The sequence below is a fragment of the Chaetodon auriga genome, chromosome 5 (genome assembly GCF_051107435.1).
Source record: "Chaetodon auriga isolate fChaAug3 chromosome 5, fChaAug3.hap1, whole genome shotgun sequence".
In the NCBI taxonomy this organism is placed as follows: domain Eukaryota; kingdom Metazoa; phylum Chordata; class Actinopteri; order Chaetodontiformes; family Chaetodontidae; genus Chaetodon; species Chaetodon auriga.
In genome coordinates this window covers 13793670-13816702 of record NC_135078.1, presented here as the reverse complement: position 1 = coordinate 13816702, position 23033 = coordinate 13793670, and positions in this window count along the sequence as shown.

Below are 23033 nucleotides of genomic sequence, written 5' to 3'. Positions count from 1 at the left end.
TTTAACTAGTTGAGGCAACAGTCCTGCACCTCACTCGAACTCTCTGATGAAGCGACACGACAGCCCATCATTGTCTGAGCTTGAGAAAACTCCACCAGACCTACCAGAGAGATTAAAATACACTTTAATTGCGAATGCTGAAGTGATCTCAACTAAGAGGCTATTGTCTGGTTAGAGACAGGTTAATAATAGTGTGTTACTAAAAGCATCACCGCATTGTTGTGAAGTAAATGTACCACAGAGTCCTGTTGTTGTTTGAAATACCTCAATCATTGTGCTTGCTGCTTGCGTCTGTCTGCCTAACATGTTACACTGACTTCGTTTCTGCCATCACGTGTAAAACCAGTAAACTGCACTTTATCAATTAAAAGACCAGTTCCATGGCTGATGAACTTAAACACATAGCAATAAACATGGCTTAATGGGCACATATACTCCATCAGAAGCGTTTGACAGATGTTCACTCAACTTCGGAAGTTCCCTAAAAGCAGCGTTTGACCTTCTCTCTGTAGTTTCCTTTTTTCATTTTTGACACAACTATTTCTGCAGCACTACGAATGCCTTCCAGGAGAGGCAGTCTGAAAATGGGAAACTTTACTGCATCCCTTGTTTAAATTATCTTTTGACTATAATGTTGGTCTTTAAGAAGAGGTACAGGAATATAAATCTGGTCATCCAACAGTGAACCATTTAGTTAACCTGTTAACAGCACCCCACAATGACTATCTCAAGGTGAGTGCAGCGAAAAATCTGATAATATGTAGAGAATTACACTCAGTGTCAGCATCAAACAGTATTATCAACATGTAGTTAATAGGTTTTCTTTTAACATCAGTTTATGAAACTATCTTATGTGTTAGAGGTTCACACAGTAAAACATATGGGTGTTTCTTCCATTGTGAATGTGTTTGCCAGTACTCTGAGCGTACCTCCCTACAGTTTTTGACCAAGTCACAGTATCTGACCATTGTATCTTGGTAAGTACTCCGAGTCTCAGAAGCGTTAGGCATCAGGGACCCTGCTTTTCAGCGGGGCCACCCTTTCTAAAAATAAAAGCACTCAATGAGGTACTTCAAGTCATTTTGGATAAAAGTGTCTGCTAAATACCATTTAGTATATTGTATTGCTCCCATTAATGCAATATGGACCTCACTCTCTCACTGCCCATTGACTTCATCCATTCCCAGTGGGCCATCTATCTGTCCATTGACTGCCATTTAGTGTCAACGGGGCCATAACTCGTTAGCCGAATGACGTTTAGACACTCAGCAGCTCGTTACAAAGGCCAGGGGTTAGATGGCTGTTGAGGGGACACTTCATTCTCTCCCTCTCTGCTCCCTGTCAGTTTATCCACCTTGCTCTTATACATACTCACTGGTCTCACTCACTGTACACACAGACACTTGCTCTATCTGTCGCCTCACTTAGCCTCTGCCCCCTTTCCTTTTACTTTACAACCCTGTCTTTATCTCTTTTTCTCTGAGTATCTATATTAATGACATTTACTGTATAGGTGTGGGCGTGGTTATTAGCAGACATGAAGAGTGCACAGGGCCCACTTTAGAGAAATAATTCAATAATGACCATACTGTCCTTTTGCTGTTGTCAGCTTTGTGATTTTGCTGCTGGGTTTGCCATCCTTTTCAGTCGTTCTGGTCAACTGTGTTCTATTTCCTGTCCACAAACTGTGTGGAGCAAATAATGTCAAAGAGGTTCTGGGATGTCTTCATCCAGCTCTGGTAGAAGCCTTGCTATGCTAAGCTTATTTTTCCTCCCTGGTGTTTTTCCTCATGTTGATGTCACCTGGATCACAGGTAAGACAATTAACAATTTGAATTCTAAAAATACACTGTAACACACACATACAGACACACAACAAACACACACACAAAAAAAAAACACAAAGCAAACTGACTATATACAAATGCCCACTATATGCACATCCCCATGGCAACAGGAACTTATTGAAGATGCTTCTCCCCGTCACAAGTCAGCAGATTAGAGATCCACCTACACCGAAAAGTGTCTACACTCAACATATTATTAGCTCGTTCTTTTTAACAATGCATGCATTTATTTCATTAGTTTTTTTGTTGTTTTTGTTTTTTTGGTTTGTGTCTATTTTGTTCAATTGTTCTGTATTTTTACAGTTGCTTATTTTGCACACTTCAGTGGAGACTACAGTACATATTTCAGCAGCTCACTGTGTAAAATACAGACAGGAAGGAAAAGTGGAATATATCCATATATGTGCAGTAAAATTTGTGTCATTGTGAAGGTCTGTTTTAGACACGGACAGATGGAAAAAGTGAATCAGTGAAAGATGAGTTTTTTCTACCGTGACCGGCCAAGCAAGACCATTGATTCCACTCCTTACTTGCTGAAACACGGAGCACACAGACTGTCAATCAATGTGGTTCTGTTTTTCCGCCTTCATGGCTATTTCCTTTTTCTATCCTCATATATCACTCACCATATCCCTCCTCTTCCATAGAGAGTATTTAATCTATCCTTCAGTGCAGTAAATGTCAAATGTCACATTTATTTTCAGCCTTCCTTCTTTTTTTTTTTTTTTTTGTATTATCTCTGTTCGATTGAGGGTTTTGACGAGAGAGGGGCAATGACTTATGAAAATGTTCATTAAACTGTCCCTTGGCTTAAATCATATTAGATATTCACTTGCAACAAAACTCTGCACAAAATAAACATGGGCCTGTACACAAAAGAAAAGGGAAGAAACCTTGCTTTTTCATCCCAGTGTGATTCCTTCTTTTTGTCTTGAATTTTACCACAGGTGAAACAAATAACAGTTTGAATTTTGCAAACAGAAGCCCCAAAACAACATTGTACTTGCACACAAAAGGACATAAAAGCACAAACTATGTACAAATGCTCATATCCGCAGGGCAACAGGACCTCTCTGGGAACACAATCACTAAATGATTTTCATTGAAATGGTGTCAACTTTGTCACACTCTCGCTGAAAGCCAAGAACAGAAATATTAGCTGTCTTATCTTAAAAATATGGGAGTAAAATGTTAGAGAATGAGATTTATCATCTCAAGTCATATTTCAGTTTAAAATGACTTTAGACATTTTAAAATGTCGACCTGATTTGTGTCTGCCTAATGTCATCAAGTAGAGGCCATTCCTGATGTTTAATTCTTTGCTGTGCTTTACTTTCCAAAGCTGTTAGTGATGGTCATTACAGCAATACTGTATTGAAATGGGGGAACATAAAATGGGGGATGCTAGTTTATGATGATCTAATTTTTCTTAAGGTATTTCTAGTAAACATGACAGAAGAAAAAGAAGAAATGGCGCAAGGTGTCAACACCCACGGAATGAAATCTTGATTACAACACAAGTGCACAAATATAATCCTTCAGTGCACCATCGTCTGAACACTGTCTGTAAGACTCAAGCTGCAAGAAGTACACTGCTCCTCTGAGCTCACTGATAAACGATTATCTCACACACCATTTGCTATTCAACTTGCTACTTCAGGCTGTGGCAGAGTACACATAGCCTATTTGTTTGTGTGTGAAAGTCTTCATATTGATTTGGAGCCATTGACATGGCTGGATAGCTAGCTAGTCTTGTTAAACATACTGTCAAATAATATTTACTGTTTGTCATGCATACGCAGCTGCATTGATTTTGAATTGTACAAACAAAAGCTCTCTGGCAATAGCTGAGTCACAGGGTGTGAGCTGAGCGAACTAGAAATATCTCCTGTTGATACGTCATCCTATTTGCTGGTGTATCAATGGTTTCCATTGCGTATAACCCCTATGGGATGGTAATGATTGTACCAGGTATTAGTCAAATCCTCCAGAAACTGAGCAATGGCTTGTGAAAATCTTTTTTGGAAAAAGCATGAAAATATAAATGAATGATCTTATTTTTCTTTTTCTCTGTCAAGTGTGACTGTGGCAGAAGCGGGACAAAGCCCTTCAAGGTTATTCCTAATATATAGAGATGTCCAAGATATTGTAGCGTCCAGCATATGGTTCTTTCTTTGGTTTTTGATGCTTCTGGTCACAGATTCTCCCATCGCTGTGCAGCATACTCATGAGTTTCAGTTTTTGCCTTTCTTTTGCACGTAGGACACCAGGGACACATTCCACACTGTCTTCTGTCTCTTCTTAAACTAATTCTAAGGCCCTCTGAGCAGACATTTTCTTTGCCATGCTGATCGGTAGCGATAAGGAGCCTCACACGTAGAGGTATTTACTCGTTGTGTTCCTCCCTCAATTTGGGGTAGTGACAAAATATGGAATGTTTACTTTTAATGTAAAGTAAAATTACACAGGTTCTCTGAAAACATTGTGTAGTTTGACACAGCAGAGATGGTACAGAGCCGGGGGAAATGCAGTCAGGCTCTCTGTGCTTGAAATGCAACAATGTTGAAACCTGTGTGTGTGTGTGTGTGTGTGTGTGTGTGTGTGTGTGTGTGTGTGTGTGTGTGTGTGTGTAGTGTCACACACTAGAGAGAGTAAAGAGGAGATGTGGAGAGAAGGAGGAGAGAAAATGTGTTCTTTTACATGTTTGTCATGCAAAATGACCCAAGGCCAATAAGTTTCAGGTTGAAAAAATATTTCATTATACATTTTTCCTTTTATTGAATGTTGAAAATGGGTCTCACAGACCTGAACACCACACAAGGGTTAATAAAGACAAAGAGACCACAGCAGGGATGGCTGCACTGTGAGGCTGTACTTTAACACAAGGGTGTTTTTAGCTAAACGCTAACATCAGTTGATAAATATGTGAATATGTGTTTTAAAGTAATTTGTCTAAAGTTTCACCCCCATGCTACATAGCCTGACGCCCTAAGGCAGGAGAGTTGTGTCTGTTATTTAATTTGGAACTTAATTTTATGTTATTAATAGTTACACTATATATGTTTTGAATGTATGTTTGTCTGAAAAATTGTGAAGATGTAGAAAACAAATCAAACAGAATGTGATCATTTGCTAATTGGTTTTGACATATGCTAAATTGAGAACAGTGCAAAGACAATATATTTAACGTTTTACCTCATCAGCTTCATTGATTTTTGTAAATATCTGCTTATTCTGAATTTGATGCAGCAGCGTGTTTCAAACATGTTGGTACATGAGCAACAAAAGACTGGGAAAGTGGTGGAATGTTCCAAAACCACCTGTTTGGAACATTCCACAGGTAAACAGGTTGATCGGTAATAGGTGATAGTATCATGATTGGGTATGAAAGGGGCATCCTGGAAAGACTCAGTCGTTCACAAGCAAGGATGAAGTGAAGTTCACTACTTTGTGAACACATGATTGGATAAAGGATATGACCACATGGACTCAGGAACACTTTGTAAAACTGCTGTCGGTGAACACAGTTTGAGGAAAGAGGAAAAGTGTTCTAGCAGCCATGCAGTCATTCTTCATGTTAAAATTCTCATATCTGATCTTCCGTTACCCAAAGCGTCCTTCCTCCCTTTGGCACGTTGAGGGTTTTTTCTTCTCTCTTCTTTATTTTCATGAGTTGTTGATCCTGAGTTGCTGAGCCAAAAACATATTATTTAATATATAACATTACATATTATTTGTGGAGCTCTTGCTGGTGTGAGATTACAGAAATAAGTCTTTGAGATCAAATGCAACAGCAATAGACCACAATATTATAGATCTAGTGGTGTTTTCCCTCTTGACTACAGTGACCTCTGTCAAATAGCATGACACCATGTATCACAGTCAAAAGGAATTTCAAACACTTTTCTGAACAAGCATTTTTCTCAGATTTGTACTAGAGTGATACAGGGTTTCCCATGTCAATTTCTGAGCCAAATGTGGCCTTAGACTTTTTTATGAAAGCAATTCCATCGCTGACAGAGTCAAGCATGTGCCTGTCAGGCATGTGCATGTCAAACATGCACCTTTTAAGAAAAAAAACTATAATCCTTGGTTCTGTTCGAAAATTGCAAAATATATTACATGACAGAGATGCTTGCTGGCACAAATCACCTATAACTAAAGGTTGTTTCACGTTCCACCACTATCTTCACTGTAAAGAGTGTATGTGATGCTTTCAGTGCACATTTTGTTTCTTCAGGGTATATGTTAAAAATGCCGGATCTTCTCCCTCTGGCTCTAATTGTAGTGTTTCTTGGATGGCCAACAAACTTGGCATTCAGATCTTGTGTTTCATGCTCCTTGTTCTGTTGATCCAATAAAAGAAAAAGGGAGCTGATCAGTCAGAGCCGATGCTGTTATTATTAGTAACTCTATTTTTAGTTGAATGTTTATGTTAAATATCCCTGACTTGCATAAAGGCAGCCTAAGCCTTCCCTTTGCATAAAGGGGGACATTCAAATGTGCTGATTTACTGTCAACCAATTTCCAAACTTTCACATCTAGCTAAAGAGTTAGAAAAGCTATTAAATTATCAGGTGAGAACATTTTTAACAATTATAAGCAGCCACATGTCGTCCTTTTAATTGACCTGATAATTGATCTGAAGCTTTTGATACTGATGATCATCAAATTCTTTTGAAACGCCTGGAGTCTACTGGAAAATCATGTGACTGCCTTCCAAATGATCTCAGTGGTAGAACAGAAGCTGTTCTGGTCAATGGCTATCAGTCCAGTTTCATGAGTGTTAACAAAGGTGTGCCACAGGGTTCTATTCTCGGACCACTTTTATTTACAGTTTTTATGAATTAATTAGGTGAAAAAGTGAGGAACAGTGTGATTCATCTGTACACCGATGACACTGTTCTATATACAACAGTGCCTTCTGTTGGTGATTACGGTTTAATCCAGATCAGACAAAATGCACGCTGTTCGTAAGAAAACAGTCCCAATGAAATGAAAATTACTACTCTTAATGGGACTCCAATTGAAAGAGTATCCTACTACGATTATCTTGGTTTCTTGCCAGGTGACAAGCTGTGATTTAAACATCATATTAATGAACTAAGTACCCCATCTGTAGATAGATACAGATACATAAACAGGACTTGTATTAGTCAAAACTGTAGAAAGCAAATTGCACAAAAGCATTCCTCTGCCTCATTCTGGCAGGTTAATAACTGGTGATTGTTTTAAAATGCATCGGGGTTTACTAAAAGAGAAAGCTGGGTGGCAGTCGTAAGCAGTCAGAAGAGAACAGCACTACATTGTGTTTTCTATAAAGCACCTGCTGGCAAACTACCTGGATATCTCTAGTGTCTTCTTAACTATAAATCACATTCACACTGCACGAGGTCCCAAGACTGCTTTATTTGAGCTGCACTGTATCTGACATCTGGTACATGAGAGGGAGCAAACATTGTTTAAGCAGCAGCTTTGTCAGAAATACAACAGAAGAGTCTGAAGAATCTGTTAACCCCATGTGCTGTGAGTGCTTTTCATTTGAATTAGCTGCAGGTTTTCATTTGTAGTAACTTAATACAGCTCTGACATTGCTGTAGGGAGACTGGTATCAAAACAGTACAAACAGGTCATCTGAATCCAGCACAAGAATGGCAGATCCAGCCACTAACAATTAAGATTCCTATACATGATGTATAATGTGGACAGACTGGGGGGGTGTTTCTGGAAAAATGCAGATGATAAATGGTATCAAATATGAGCTTTAATCTCATGAGAATCTTACTGTATGGAACACTGATGGTCTGATCTCTTTTGCTTTGCACCACTGTGGGGTAAAAAATCAATGCAAACACATTTTTATGGACTCAGAGGGTCAGAGAAGAATCACGTCAAGTACTTACAATTTGCTTATTCACACTGGTTGGTGGTTTGTTTCTTTTCTTTTCACATAGGAGGTAATTCAACAACAATTGTATTAGCAGATGACAGCTGGAATACTGAGCAGGCCATGTGTGCGATGGTAGTTTAGCCTAAGCAGATACATTGTGTATATAAAGGTGGGGCAGGCCGCCAAGTATCTGCTGTTTGCTTGATCTTCAACCCTATGCAACCATGTAGTCTGACACCTTTACGTTAATGTGACAGGATCCAGTTCAGACACGTTAGAAGTGTAACTGTATTTACAACTTTTTTAGAAAAGTATCATGGGGCACAACTACACAGCTAATTTGCTGAAGCAACTATGTTTTGGAAGAAATAATGCAGCATGGATTTTATTTTGCAATGTTTGCAAATTATTGATACTGAACATCAGTAAAATAGTCACTAACAACATATTTAACTTGTTTGTTCATGACCCACAATATAAAAATTAACATTCCACTGAAACCACTTGGACAAAGTGCTTTTGTTGCCTAAATCTAACCACAAGTGGGAACCCCAAAGGCAAATCATGATATTCAGTGTGAAGGTCCTGCAGATTATGTGCTCACCATCCACCCCTACCACCTACTTATGACTTGTGCCTGGTACATCCCGTCACTCTCTATAAAAAGGGTTGGCTGTGAAGAGAAGATTACATTAGATTCAACTTTATTGTCATTGCACAGAGCACAAATACTGAGACAACAAAGTGCAGTTCCAGCCAGCCACCATGTTTGTCACCCAATGTAACTGGGAAATTAAAATAGTACTATTACTGAAAAAGACTGTAGTTTGGGTTAAAATTACTACTTTGACAAATAAGGCAATGATCATGGTTAGAAGCAGAAAATAGAAACAGCTCTATAACAACATCACATTATTTCAACCTTTACTCCTGATGGACAAGAGTCAATACCCCTTTGGCCGCTAGAGGGCTTTCACCTTAAACGTATATAGTTTTCAGGCATGTGCTGAACGACTGATCCAGTCGTTTTTCTCGTGAGGACAATTTCAAAATTTCCAGCGTATTCATGTAATAAAGTGCATGTCTGAACGGGACTTTACTGTACTTCCGTTCCCTCCTTCTATCCTCTTTTATCCATATTATTTCTCTCTACCAGTTGTATGTCTTCTCTCCTTGCCGTTACCCTGCATTTAACCTGCTTCTTCTCTCTCTCTCTCCCCTCTGAGCTCCACGCTAATCATGCACTAGACAGTTCCACAGGCCCCCAATTCCACTTCAAAGGGCAACCATTTCCTCCTTGTCTGTAAGAGGACCTGTCAGCCCTGCCTGCCTGCCTTCCTACCTACTGCAAAGAGACCGAGAAAGACAGAAAGAGAGGGCGAGAGGGGATGGGAGACAGAAGGAAGGGATGTTTAAAAAAAAAAGAAGGAAAGAAGCACTAGAGGAAAAAAAGGAGAAGAGTTGAGAGCAGGGTTTTCGAGGAGACGCAAAGAGGAGGCGTTGGTGTTGTGGGTGGCACTTCACCAGATGAGTCGCATCAGGTGCATTTCTGTTAAGTGTTAAAAGTATCTGACTTCTCACCCATGTTAGGAAGAGCACATGTCAGCGCTTTGCCAATCTCAGAGTTGGTGAAGAAAAACAGAAAAAGGAAAACAGAAAAGGTACTGAGAACCATTTTCACGCTTAAGAAAAAAAAAAAAGCTTTTCCTAGCAATTTCTGTTTGAACTTTTCTCCTGCTTCTCCTGCCTCTTTCTCTCTCTCACTTCTTCTTCTCCTCCCTCCTCTTCCTCACTCGCTTTTCCACCCCGCAGCAGGGAACAAGTGAGAGGAGAGAGCGAGCGGCACGGTGTCCTGTTCCTCCCCGTCTCGTTTTCGGAGCGTGAATTAAAGTTGCATTCCGTGCCGCCATTGTTAGGGTAATAAGAAAAAGTTATCTTCAAAGGGTTCCGGTGGAGAGAGAGGAGACAGCCAGGGGGATGGGAGACGAAGCGTGTGTGTGTGTGTGTGTGTGTGTGTGTGTGTGTGTGTGTGTGTGTGTGTGTGTGTGTGTGTGTGTGTGTGTGGAGGGGCGTGGGTTTTGGGTAGAGCGGAGATTTTTTTCTTGAGTCCTTCTAATGCGTGAAATTACACCTGCCACCTTCCTGTCTGTGTACTGTGAGTATATGTGAGTGTGGGTCTGTGTGCACATCGTCACACTTTACCATATTTGCCTATGTGCTCATCCACATGCAAGCATCGACGTGTATGAGCGCATACTGAACAATACTCCACACACTCCACCACACATTTTCCTGTCCAAGTGCGTGCCGTATAAAGCTATATTTCTGCTAACACGGTGCGCAACACTATATTCTTATTAACGGTTCCAATTCCTATTAACAGTCAGTCCCAGATAGCAAGTTAATTAACTCTCTGCCCTCCTTCTCCCCTGGCTATCAGCACACAGGTAGCCTTTCATGTTCCCACTGAGATATAGAGGCACGGACGGCAGCGAGTAGGAGAGGGAAGGAGTGAGATGGAGGAAAGACGGAAGCGAGACGGGAAATGAGGGAGAAGGAGTGAGGGAAGGAGGGAGAAAGTAATGGGAGGAGAAAAGGATGAGGAAGATGAAGAAAGAGAGAACTATGAGGGGCGAGGGAGAGAGGTAAAAGAGGGGAGGGTGGTGGGTGGTGATGGGGGGGGGGTGAGGATGGAAACATGAGCTAAATTGGATTTGGATGAGAAACCGCTGAGAGGGTTGTGAAGTGGCAGGAATGGTGGATAGAATGTGAGAAAGGTTTTTTTTTTCTTTTTCTTTTTTTAAATTTCTTCATCTTTTCTTTTTTTCATGTTCGGCGTTTCAGCACCTGCTCACAGTGCAGCAGGAGATGAAACAAATGGAGAGCGAAGAATCGGGGGGTGAGCTGAGGAGGCAAACGCTTGGAATGAAAGTGGTTGCGTTTTGATCTCTCATGTACTTTAAGCAGGTTGACATCCGGATCATTTTGTTTTACAGTAGGGGCTAAGGGCCCTGCTGGAGAGCTGGGCACTGCACAAGTTTACCAGAGGGCTAATATCCGACATTTCTAATTGTTAAGATGTTACAGCTCTTGTAACACTTCCACAGTACATCCAGGGAACTTCCCATTGGCAGTGGTCTGCTAGCACAGTCAGAATAGTGGATGGCTGTGAATTGGTTGGTGTGTCTGCGCTTTGGGTGAAGCCCTTCTCTAATATGCTTTTGTCAAATAGATAAGCGACGTCCTGTCTTTTTTTGAGACTGTCTTCACAAGAAGAGCGAAAGCATCAGTCGATTCAGCAAGTGCCCCAAAACGACAGACACATATTTACATTACAGCGACAAAGTGGATGCAGTAAGTATGATGTGAGCAAAGGAGGAAATCAGTTGATGTCGGGTTGGATGGGAGGGTCACCTGTTCCTTTCCCGTTGGTAAACCTGGTTTTTCCTAAGTAGGACTATGATCATTCCATCACCTTAAAGGGAAACTTTGATATCTTTCAGGCTGGACCCTATCTGCCTATGTTTTCTGTGTCTAAGTGACTACTGGCAACAACAATTTGTAAAACTGGTCTCGCAGCAACCACAAAACGGGTTAGAAGTGCTTGTTTTCACCACTGACAAGCTCACGTTGTTATTATGAGTGTCTGGCAACATCATGGAAAGGAACCTACAGAGAAATGGAATGTTTTCTCTACCTTTCGATGATCCAGCCTGTTGTCTGTTGTCAAGTCTCCTCTCGTTCTAAAGCCTTGTTGCTGACTTATTTGTCAAGATCAGCTAAATATTCATCCGAGACACTGAAAATCTTTTAGATAACACTAAGCTATGCCTTCTGTACTCCAACACAACAAACTCTTCCCGGCACTCCTCTCTCCAGCTCTCACTCCTGTTTTTACTGATGTCTTCCTGCAACGACTCAACTCTTGCAAGACTTCAGAACAAGACTCCTTGTTGAGTGAGACTAGGTTAGACACAATAAAAGACTTGATCAAGCCAAAAGTAAACAAAAACCAAAACAAGCACTTTTAATTGATGTACATTGACGGCGTGCAATTGCCTGGAAGGATCACATTGCAGCCCATTCCATGATTGATGGCTGTAATGCTCTTGCGCAGTACTGGACAAATTAAAAATTGTCCACACAAAAACATGGGTGAATAATGTCCAGGTTGAAAAATGTAACCTTCAATCGAATGTTTATTATTGTCACCATGACCACAGATGTCCCCGAACCTTAACAAAGTAGCCTTTTCTTATTCTTATTTTTTTGTTCCCTGAGTGATCTCGAAACTTCTGGTGCAGTTATTTCCAAGTCTTGTGCGTCTGCAAACCTGACCTTGAACTGTGTGTGAATTTGGACAGTGTGTATTCTGCTTTTCTGGTCATGGTGCAGAAAAAGGTCACGTCAATGTCCTTTTTTAGAAACTTTTTCATGACTCATTGCCATTTTTCTGCTACTCCATGTCTCTTCTCAGTCATGTTTACTATTCTGTCTTATTCTTAGTCGGTACATCTGTTTTTTCTCATGCTGCACCCAATATTTTTAATGTTTTTTTGTTTGTTTGTTTGTTTTGTTAACTTTGAAAGACCACATAGGAGAACAATTTGTCACATCTGTATTTTTGGTAGAGCAGACATTGTACATAGATGCATGTGTTTTGTTCTTGTACAGATGAATCAGTTTCATCACCAGGTTCCCTTTTTGCAGTCTTCCAAATTGTATTCTGATAATATTTTTCTCCTTGGCTGTATTTACACCACTTTCTGATGTGGACCACACTGCACTTCTGCAGCAGTACATTTTACCGTTTGTTAAACAGTGTTTTCCTTTACCTTTAGGGGACAGTTAGTCTCTGTTTGCTATTACACTGCACACAAACCGCTACCCATTTATGGCTATAATACACAATTCTTACCTCAGGGCAGGACTGTTGGTTCTATAAGCCTCCTGTTTGTCACCTAAGTTTTTATCCCAACACTTGTCGCTCATCTTGTTGTGCTGTGACAGCAGCCTGAGGCCAAAGTAACCACCACATGCAGTGCTTGAACTGGTGTTGAAGAAACTCATCTTTAGTCTTGTGATGTTTAGCTTTTCTGTTCCTTTGTGTCTTTTTGCTCTTTGTTATTGGTGTTGTCCTCTCTCTATGACTGAAAAGCCAATATACTGATGTCAGGAATTACCTGTTGTACTCTTGTTACTGCAACAAAGTCATTTTTTGTATACTTTTTAAAAAAAGTCATTTTAATGTCATTTAAGTATCTGAAGTATTGTACTTTACCTTTCAAGCTGCATCCATTACAGATTAAAAACAAATGTCACATGAAAAACTGATCTAATGCACCACCCGGTGAGCACGCTAAATGACCCAAAGCAAACACGCCCAATATGTTACATGACAAAAAGATGCATGCTGCGTCTGGCTAATGTGCTAATGCTTAAATACTGGATCCTCCAGCAGTGACTTCACTTAGAAACCTCTACGTTCAGTAAGGTGTGTGACGCCTTTCTGTTATTTTTGACCATTACTGTGATGGTTGTGACTGCCGAGCACTCATTCAGCTCAAAGGATTTTGCAAAGATATGTAGTGGGACAAGAGACATTGAGTGGACTGATTATATTATGCGTTCAGAATGAGTGAGATGAGTTGTACTTGGAGCAGACTGAGAAGGACCTAAGGTGTACAAGATTCACAGAGTGACACTCAGACAGGCGAGTTAAACAACCTACTCACCGATGGATGTAAGTCTCTTACCAGATGAGAACGTCAAAAACTGTGTTGCCTAACAACGTAGCTGTGTGTGTGTGTGTGTGTGTGTGTGTGTGTGTGTGTGTGTGTGTGTGTGTGTGTGACCCAGTTCAATAGACAGTAGAGTCTGAGAGTCTGATTGACTGACATTAGAGAGACTGACGATGGCAAATAGAGACATGGATATTTGAATGTGTTTAAAGTCTGATTGCTACTCAAATACATTCATCCATGTGAGTTGTTGTTCTACATACACCCAAAACATGCATACATTTTGAATAAAATGAACAGATTATCAATACAGTAGCCTATATAAATATTTGAACTAGAGAAAAATGCACATTGCAATTTTGCGGAGCCCAATCTGCAGTCTTTTGTATTTTCCAGCCAACAATCCAAACGACAAAATATTCATTTTACAGATACAGATATTTTCCTCCTTGTGGAGCAACAAATCAATTAATCAGGCAGTAATGTTAATACAAGGACAACAAATGTAAAAAATAACTATGAAAAGTAAGTATAATGTGGGTACTTTAAATTTATATGATTAAGCAGGTTCTGTAATCTATTATATGGTGTTTTTTCTTCTTAGTTGAAAATGTGCTCTATTTCCAGCTTTCAGCTCGTCATGATGGAAAAGTGCATCTTTGTACTGTAAATTACAAGACCAGCTGTACAAATTCAACATACAAGGAACTTGCTTTACATGCTTAATTGCTTCTGCCACTGCAGTCATTGTTTATTATGTGCATATTCAACACAGCTTCAAGGATTCAGTTCCCACACAGTCCACCTATGCTTATTTTTTCAGAAAATGTATCTGCTTACAGCCCTGCATGAATCCCTGCATTCATGCCATAAAGTGATATCATGTAGTTTCTAGTTTCCTTCCACAATTGTGACGGTTATTACAGCAAAATACACCACCTCAAGCTACAGACATGAGAGCAGATGATACAAGATCAGTGGAAGAATACAAGCACACATTAGAAACGACTTTGATATTAAACATTGTAGATTCCTCTGAGTTTATATTTGATCCCATTGTGGTGCTGGTTCTGCTCTTATTGTGTGTGTGAGAGATAGTGTGTGTGTGTGTGTGTGTGTGTGTGTGTGTGTGTGTTAGTGTGTGTTAGTGTGTGTCAATGTGTTGGCCTGCTTGTATATCTGAGTGTATCCCTCAGGCCTTTTTTCCAGATCAAGGCCTTCATGGTCTCAGCTCGATGAAGAGGTCGTGACAGCCAATTAGCTGACACTAAATTGATCCAACCACCCGTGTGTGTGTGTGTGTGTGTGTGTGTGTGTGTGTGTGTGTGTGTGTGTGTGTGTGCGTGTGCCTGTCTGTGTGTTCCCCAATCTATGCTCATGTTTTATCGACGAAGCCATTACTCATTTAATTGAGTGACTGGTGCACACAAAAAGACTCAAAAACAGGGAAATGTGTTATTTATGATGAAGGGAAATCCGTCAGATTAATCGAACACTTTAAATTTCCACTCAGAAACAGGAGTAAACCATAATTGGTTATTTCAACTAATAATTGTTGTCTTTTCATATATTTCTAATGGTCAAAATGTAAATCTCAATGGAAGCAATCATATTGTAATTGCAGGTACTCCACATGAAGCCTGCAGACATTTAATGAATGTATTGTGTTGTCTGACTAAGCAGATGATTATTGTTTTTAGCTACCACAAAACAAGTCCAAACAGTTCATCTGTTTCTAGTGGCATAAAGTTTATTTTTATTTTTTCTAACTAAACAGTCTACTGTGTGTCTTTCACCTCAGGCATCAATTTAATTTTTCTCAGTACGTCTCAGTGAGAGTCTCTAACTGTCTCAAAGTTTACAGGCATGCTGTTGGCATAACACCAAATATCTGTTTTTAAAAATATACCCATATGCATGTGGTCAAGGCCGTAGACAAAAACAGCCTTCATTAATGTCAATGATTACCCTTTTGCTTTTCCCGCTAAGATGACTCAGCATGTCTTTGTTTCTGTACCTCTTGTAATGGGACCCCTGTCTACTGATTTTGGTAAGCTACATCAATTACCCTTGTTTCAGTCTTTCATACCCTTTTCACATGGTTGCTTTGTCTGAAACTTTCTATTTGAACAATAAATCATGACATTAGAGTAATATTCTGCTTTAATTGGCCTTGCTAGAGATGACTGTACCTTTCTATAAGATGATAAGTGTCTTACATGTTAAGAAAATTACCCACTTGCTCAACTTAAAAGCAGTCCTCAGTTTCTTTCATGTTTTTGTGTTCTTTACTTGGAAGCAGACATTTGTTCTAGTTGCATGGATCTAGTTGGCAGCATCTTCCCTTTTGCCATTGTTGTGGAGACAGATGTTGAGAAGATACAACTACAACAACACACTAGAAGGAATGACAGACACAGATATTCCAAAACCTAAAATCACAAGCCAGCAACATTACAAACTTACCTGGAGGCAAAAGAAAAAAAAGCTCCACACTGGATGAAACACAACAGATGTGAAAAACCTGTCAGACAGGGAACTTACCCAACCACAGTAAGATGTCCCAGCCAAAGGATTAAACTTTTCCATCACAGCATGTACCAAAAGTTGACCTCATCACAACAGCAATTTAATGGAAACGGAGACAAGAACAAGAAGGATAGAACAGAATGTCTACAATAGCTACAGGAAGAGAAAACCATCAGCCATGAAGTGTCATTGCCTGTATGCTGGAGAGGCCATCTCATACATGTATGGGCTCCTCAAGATTCACAAAGAAGGAACTCTCCACAGGCTTATTTTCAGCAGCATCAATTTGGTCAGTTATTGCCAAACATATATGTACCTCCTTAGCCATCTTAGTTGGCAACACTCCTCATTATATTAAAATTTTCATGGACTTTGTCAATAACATTCTAGGATTGAAACTGGACCCAAATGAGTGTCCTGCTATGTGACCTCATTGTCTACATGCATCCCGACTATGGAAGCGATGGAAACTGCAAGGAAATGACTGCTACACGACAACAGCCTGAACAACAGTACAAACCTCAGACCAGACTAGCTTTGCGAACTGCTGGACCTCTGCCTGAACACCACCTGCTTTCATTACAATGGGGATTTTACAAACAGACATGGCTATGGACTCACCAGTATCTCCCATTGCAGCCAACCTCTACATGGAAGAAGTAGAAGGCAGAGCTCTGAATTCCTTCAGAGGAACAGCACTGAGCCACTGGTTTAGATAACGTGGACAACACATGGGTCAAAATCAAAAGCCAGGAGGTGTAGGCCTTCACAGAACACATCAGCACAGTGGACAGTAGCACTGAAGTTCACGTGAGAGGACTTCAGGAACAACACTTTGGCTTTTTTGGATTGTGCTGTTCACACTGAAGAGGACAGGAGCTTCAACATATGAGCACACACAATCACACACACACAGACCAATGCTTACTCGTTGATTATCACCACCCACTGGAGCAGAAGTTAGCCCAAGCCCAACAGATGGAGGACAACAAGGGCAACCATGTCCAGACGTGCTTGATTCAACCCTCCTTTTTTGAGAAGTCTGGTTTCACCAAATCACTTCAGCTGTTGAGTGGTGTCTGTTTTTAATTGCCAGGCAATGCAGTTAATTTGCTTAATAATGTTTCAAGGTAGCCATAAGTCCATTGACAAACCATGTATATGGAAGGGGTATGACACAGCAGAAAGTCTTCTGAGGCAAAGAGTCCGATAGGTTCCAGGTTAACTTCCAGGAGTTTTTTTTTTTTTTTTTCTTTCAGTAAGTGCAGCCGTACATGTTAATCTGCCAAGTTCAGGCCTGAATACCAGATTAGAAAGCTTCTGTTGATTTGGCAAATATACTTACAGACCTCAAGATGCAGTTTTGCCGCTGGAGTTTAATCCAGAAGAGCAGGAAGGGAAGCTTTGACAAAACTTAAATCTCAGTGGAGCAGAGCAGAGTTGCGATAGAGGCCTGATCCACCACAAACCAATGAAATGTGCTGTAAAGTTGGCATAATTAGCGCAAATTTAGTGAAATAATAGGATGGGCGGTAAAATTAAAATGATTTTTAAATTTGATTTGCTAAACCACAGTTCCCATAATGCTTTAGGTGATGTCAACAGGAAGTAAAATGTTACCATGAATTCAGTGAGCGACACTGAGGGCTGAAAGTTGAGCAATCTTTGTACCCTTTTTCACAAATTGCGGCAGTTTGGTGTAAAAGATTTTTAAAATACCAAAAGCAGTGTCACAGTCACTGCTGCTGCAACTGCATGCCCTCACAAATCTCAGTCTTACTTCTTTATTAATTTATGATTACTTATTAATCTTATTTCTTGAAATCAGACACCTAAAATAAGCTGGGAATGGATACCATGTATCGTTCAAGAACCACAGGGCTTACTACAGGTTTCATACTTGTGTTAAATTAATGATTGAGGACAATGCTTAAGTAGCAGAAAATGATTAATTTACTGTAGCCAAGTCACACAATTGAGACTGTTAGAAAAAGTTTTTAGCAATGTTGTACAGATGGAGAATAGGTGCTCACAGACATACACTAATGTATGACAACGCGTATACTGGTCTATCTTAATCTCACCTTTTGTGGAAGGTTTGGAGTGGAGTTCTGAAGAAATTTTCCAGTAGTTGTGATGATTTTTTTTTTATATCAGATCCCATTCAATTCTGTGATACTGTTTTAATGCAATCAATGTGATCATCAGTTAAAAACTAGACCTCATTCCCAATATGTGTCAGTATGAGAAGTATAGCGTTTCCCCCAAGGGCAAATTGGTTTTTGTTCTCCTGTGATTTGGATTTCCTTTAGAAAATCATGATTTATGGCTTATCTATAACTACATTCAGCACCTAGGGGTACTGTGATAAAGTGACTCAGAGGTCAGTTTATCATATTGGTAAAACAGCTGGGGGAGTAAATGAAAAATATCCCTTCTCTCACCATGTAGGAGATCCCTTGGTTAAAGCACTTGACCCAAGCCGAATGTCCAACTGCAACACTTAAAAAGCGTAGTGAGAGTGGAACTTATAAACATAGGACTTTTTGGCTCCCAGTGAAATTGTTAGTCCTTCAGATGATTACTCTGCTTGAGCTTTACATGAATACAATTGTCACTTTATGTCAAACTCAAAAAAAGAAACTACTTTTGATTGACTCTGTGGAAAATAAAGGCTTGCTTTACAGCTGCTGCTTTAATATGGCAAGAAATAAGGAGACAAGCAACATATGCACATAGGTGGGTTAAGTTATTTAGTCCACGCATTTCCCCAGAAGGTTGTACAAGCTGATCTCCAGGGGGCGTTAAGTTAGAGCACACATCTGGCCAATGTTTGCAAAGAATCTGAGACCATGGCACACTTTTTTGTTCACTGCCCTAGTTTCTGGTTGTTTTGGGGAGTGGTTCCACAGTCTGAGGTAGTGTTCATCCCTTAATTTGTTTATCTTTAAAATGCGCTTCTTTTATGTGTCTTTGGGGGATTAAAATGACGAGATGTTGTGCATGCTTCAAGATGATGGAAGGGTGGCACAAGGCTCTTATGCTACATAGATGTGTGTGTGTGCGTGTGCTATTTTCAAAGTTCAAACAAACACAAGTATTAAAATGTGTGCAGTTTGATTAGTTTATATCTTAGAGATGAGATATTGGATTTTAAACTAAAGTAACATTTAATGAAGTGGATTTTTAGTCTATTATTATTATTATCATTTTTTTCTTTTACTTTTTCTGTATCACATCACTACCTCCCTCCATTTTTCTCTTTTTGCTTTTGCTTTTTTCCATCTCTTTGCCGAACACACACAAACGCACACGCACGCAAACACTCGATCCTGTCACTGTTTGATCAAACTCCGGCACTCAGTTGATGATACTTTCAGCTGAAAGCACCGCAGTAAATAAAAATAAAATGAAACAAGGGATGAATTAAATATGAGCATGATAATGAATAAATAAAGGTGTGACTGTATTAATAAGAATGAGTCAGAGGTATCAGACGAATAGAAACCAACACACGCCACCATCGCCTACGCATACAGCACTGATGAAAGGCTAAGGTGTGTGGGTTAGCAGACAGCCCTTCTACCTTTACGTCTCTTCCTGGTCTCTCTGCCTTTTATTTTTAGTTCATTCTCGCTGTAACTTTATTGGCATCCCACATAACAGTACACCATAATAAATATACTGGGATTGAAAACATGCATTACACAATATCAAAGAATTACCTGAATCTATGAAACGTTATATCTCTCATTTATGTCTAATGCCCTTCATCCATCTCCTCATCATGGTCTCTGCATTTATCTCTACCTATCTTTTGATTGATTCGGTCTTTCTAAATGGTCATGTGTTCATCGCTCTCCTGCTCTCTCTTCCTTTGCACTTTGTTCATAATCATATAGCTCATAATCACTATTTGAGAGTGCTGAAGTGGGGTGTCACCATGATTAACAAGTGTGGAGAGCTTAGAGCTCATGTGATATCAGAGATTGTGATCATCAACTTCAAAACAGCTAAAAAAGAAAAAGGGTTACCGCTTTCTAATAAGGCGTCCTTTATAAAGGGTTTACAGTATAAGCAATTATGAAGAACTACTTTTGGGTTGCCGAGTTGTGAAAAATTCCTTCATTGGTTTATGCTCCTCCAGCAGTTTGTACTGACACTTTGACACTTTGTATTTTAAGCTTTTTAGTTCCTCAGGAAAACTTCAATGGACTGTTTTACCACTGGCTTTAGGAAAGAGCTGCAGAGCACCTGAACAAAGTTAGTGGATTACTTCCTAAAAGAGAGGATAAATACCAGTCAGAGGGATTTTCCCAAACCTGACAACCTGAAATTTGTTTTTACCAATGGCGTAACTTATCTTTAAAGGATTAATAAATGATATATTTGGCATGAATTAGTTATATTCCTCGCTGATCCTAATGATCAGTATTAGGGCCAATCTAGGCATATTTTAATGCAGCAGAATTGCCTAATATAAGCGAATTGAAATCTAGACAGTGTTTTGTCCACCACAGCTCTCCAGTGTGAGTGAAAATTAGTGTGTGAATGTGAAAAACTGTTAGATTGCACTGGTGATTGACTGTTCTTACACCTGGGTTGGCAAAATACACAGATACTGCAAAACCGTGAGGGTCCAACAACTCCAACAGAGTGATACTTCTTTTACTGTGTCGGATCACATGAGAACACGGTAAGCAGTCCTGCAGCCCAGATTACGTGACCTTGCACTGCCCACCCCCTGTATATAGCAAAGCCATTTTCTCAAATGAACTCTGGACAATATCTGCAGAATCAGGTCCAGAAATGAAACGTGTTAGGAGAAAAATTACATTTCAACATTGCACAGAGCTTGCGGTTGTTCTTCATTCAGCATTCACCATTTAGCAAGTAGACGACTGGACTTTTCAACATTCCTAGCGTGTTTGTTAGCATTAGCTTGTGCCACATTCATGTTCTCCTTACTTTTTTTGTTTTTATCAAATAATGGATGATTGATATTCTGTGAGCCTGTCCAAAATGCACTGGACATAAATTGCACTATATTCAGGTGTACTCATCGTTGGCTTCAAGCCACAGCTTGGTGAAAAATCTTTTTGTATGCTCGGGTTCAGTTTGACGTTTTGTTGTAGGTGGCAGAACACCAAAGTAGCTGTTTAATTAATTTAGATCTCTCACTCAAGGTTACTCCATTCGGTGAAAAAGAAATGTGTTAAGATGAGAAATGTGTATTTATGACTATGACAATGGCTGCCAGCAAGAGCTTTTAAATGATTTCTTTACATATACTGTTCAAAAAGGTCAAAATTAACTGTTAGATATGAAAAAAATCATGGAAATGCCTGTTCATAGAAAGGTGTGAAACCTCAAACACAATCCATCTGTGAAACATTGTTTTTCATCAATTTATTGATGATGTTTCTTGTTTTTGAAGGGAAAAATTTGTTTGGGTTTAAAATTTGATGTAGTGTTGCATAATGACAAGCTTACATGCTGCTTAACTCCAGGGTGTAAACAGTGATTGTCAACTGGCTGTCCATGGGGCCATATCCAACCAGCCAAAGCTTCCCATCCGGTCCACAGAATATTAATTAATTCAGAAAATGTGCGCGACTACCATTACTCACCAATGGACAAGGCCGCGTCTGTCCTGAGAGTGATCGTTGATTAGCTTGCCAACCCCCAGCAATGAGCTGAAAAGTGTGCATAGCTCACCTGTTCTGCGTAATCTGATTATTCTCCAGTTCCATCCTCCGTACTATGTGAACCCACCATCAAACCCCTGGACTCCCAGGCTGACCATTCCCTGGAGCTGACAGCAGCGCACTACAGTTGTCGCTAAATCACTAAGCTTATACGAGATGCATCACTTGGGTTTATTTTCTTTGGCCAACTGTTGTATTGAGTCTTAAACTGAGTATTTTTGTTTGCTTCCTTGGATCCCGAAGAGGAGTTTTTGTTGAAATAAGGACTCCTTCGTTGGTGGTTGGACTGTAGCTTTTGTATTGATCACTGGACTGTCTCCTTGGTATGAGAGCATTTTCTGAACCCTTTACCAGTAAATTGGGCCCAAAAAGCCTTTCCAAGGCAAAGTAAACTGACAGCTGTTCTTTAATCATTTGGAGGACATTTATGGATTTGGTCTCTCTTGAAAGTTAGCACTCTGAACTTTTATCCCCAGCAGTCAGAATCACTGTGTAAGTACTGGTATTGAGTAATAGTAAAAGTTTGAAAACAGAGAAGTGCAAGGGTTTTTTTTCTGCATGAATTTTGTTTTTGTAAATAGATGCTTGCAGATGATTATAGGACTGGAAAACACAATGGGGCCTTACCTTCAAGTCCAAGTTCAGTAAAAACTGATGACAGTACCACAGAAACTGAATATATTCACTTTTTCTCTCACAGCACCTTTAGGCGTTCTCCCAAAAAAAGGCAATTTACTATATATATACACACACACACACACACACACACACACACACACACACATATACATACATACATACATACATATATATATATATACACACACACACACATATATGTATGTGTGTGTGTATATATATACACACACACACACATACACACACACACATATATAAATATATATAAAAGGCAATTTACTATATATATATATATATTTATTAAATTGCCTTTTTTTGGGAGACTTTTATGACTTCAAACTGTACATAATATTGCTATTATCATGGAAATCCTTCATTGGGGGTGCTGGAGCTGTAAATAACCCACTGAAGTGGTATATCGGCGTGCATAGAATTTCATTGGATATTCAAGGTGTCATATTCAAGGTCGGCTGTGATTAGCTTGACCTTTACACCTGAGAAGAGAAGGGTTATTGGCTTCTCTGGTTGGTAGGCTCTATGTGGCAGATCATGATTGGTTGAGTCAGTCATTTGAAACCTGATTATCCAGAGAATAAATGGAGGAAAGACAGTTCCCTCCTGCATAATTTTTTCGGAAGTTGTAACGGGGAAAACACAAAAGACAAGCAGAAGATGAGCG